Genomic DNA, 1,936 nt, shown 5'->3' with positions numbered 1-1,936 from the left:
TTTGGTTTTACTGCTTTTCTCTGCTTCCAGTTGGAGTTGATTCATGTACTTGTGCCCACCTGGCCAGGAGTCCCCAGCCCCTCACCCTCCGTTCCTCCTCAGCCTCCCTTGGCCAGCCACCCCTCCTCTAGCTCTGGTGGGAGTCCCAAGGCCCTTCCTCGCACAGGGCATTTCTGGCCTGAGGACCTGGTGCTGAGTGGCAGGGCCCCTGCTCTGAGGGGCTCATGTTCAGGCACAGCCGGTGCCAGCCTGGGCTCCTCTGCATCTTGCTCTGTGGCCTTGGCCCTGACCGCCATCGCTCTGAGCATATGTTCCATGCCTGGCCCTTGCCGGGGCCTGGACTGCACAGGCAGCAAGGTCATGGGCTGAGTGGGGCTTCCTGGGCAGTGGGGGCAGCCCACGCCAGCCGGCCCAGTGGGCAGTGCATTGGCTTCCTTGGTGCAAGAGGCTCGGAGGGTCTGAAAAGGGCATCTCAATGGCATGGGTGGGTGGGGAGTCATGTTACTGAAATTGACTGGGGGAGGCCCGATGAGGTGGCTCACACCTGTAATCCCAGGACTTTGGGCAGCTGAGGCAGGAGGATCACCTGAGGTCAGGAGTTCGAGAGCAGCCTGGCCAACATGGCGAAACCCCTTAGCTACTAAAAATACAAAAATTAGCTGGGCATGTTGGCGCACGCCTGTAGTCCCAGCTACTCGTGAGGCTGAGGCAGGAGAATTGCTTGAACCCAAGAGGTGGAGGTTGCAGTGAGCCAAGATTGCACCACTGCACTCCAACCTGGGTGACAGAGCGAGACTCCGTCTCAAAAAAAAAAAAAAAAAGAAATTAGGGGAATCATGGTCAGGGTGAGACCTGAAGGACTTCCCCCTGTGTTGCCCTGGACACAGCCCACCCTTTCTGAGCGTTTGCAATTCTAAAACGGACTCAATGTCCCCCTCACCACCTCAAGGTCAAGATGAGAACACACTGAGTGAGGAGTGTATGCTGTCCATTGCCACGGCCATGGACCGACCAGAGCAGCCTGGCCCGAAGCGTGCAGGACCCCAGATGACTTGGGGACACCCCAGAATCCCCTGGGGAGAACCCTTCCTGCGCTCTTTCATTTTTTGACCTCATCACTGAGAAAGGCTCAGTTTGGTGCTCATGTGTCCTTAACACCTGATGTGGCCCAAGCTGGGCTCCCTTTAAAGCCAAGAGAGCCTCTGTGGGCCACGCCTGCCCGAATGAAATCCGAACAGTTGGGGCTGGTCATGGCAAGTGGGGCTGGTTTTTCATTTCCATTGGTTATTTAAAGTTTCCCTTAAAATAAACAATTTTAAGTTATAAAAGGTGAATCTATTGAAAGAAGAACATGAAAGAAATAAACAGGAGTTCAGCAGAGGTAGCAGAAGACAGGCATGTAGGGGGAGCCATCCTGTCCCAAGGGGGTTCTGGGTGGCAGGGGCTGTGTGGAGGCCTCTGCTGCTGGTCCTCAGTTTTCTGCATTGGCAGCGTGGGGCACACGGGGCTGCAGCAGGTTCCAGCTCCTGGGTCCTGCATCTGTCAAACCGGATTCACGCACTCATACTCACACGCACACACACGCACTCACACATACACACTGACCCACACATTTGCACTCACACACACACATGCACACTCACATTCACACACATTTACACGCATGTGTACGCAAACCACTCATACACATCCACACACATTTACACACTCACAGTCACCCACTCGCACTCACACACACTGACCCACACACTTGCACTCCCACTCCCACACACAAACACACTGGCACGCACACACACATTTACATGCCCACATTCACACACGTGCACACACAAACCACTCACATACACACATTTGCACACTCACACAGTCACACAGTGCACACACCACACACACGTGCACACATAAACCACTCACATTCACTCTTACACGCACACAC

This window comes from Papio anubis, chromosome 13, assembly GCF_008728515.1.
Source record: "Papio anubis isolate 15944 chromosome 13, Panubis1.0, whole genome shotgun sequence".
Lineage (NCBI taxonomy): Eukaryota > Metazoa > Chordata > Mammalia > Primates > Cercopithecidae > Papio > Papio anubis.
Note: the sequence above shows the minus strand (reverse complement) of the source record.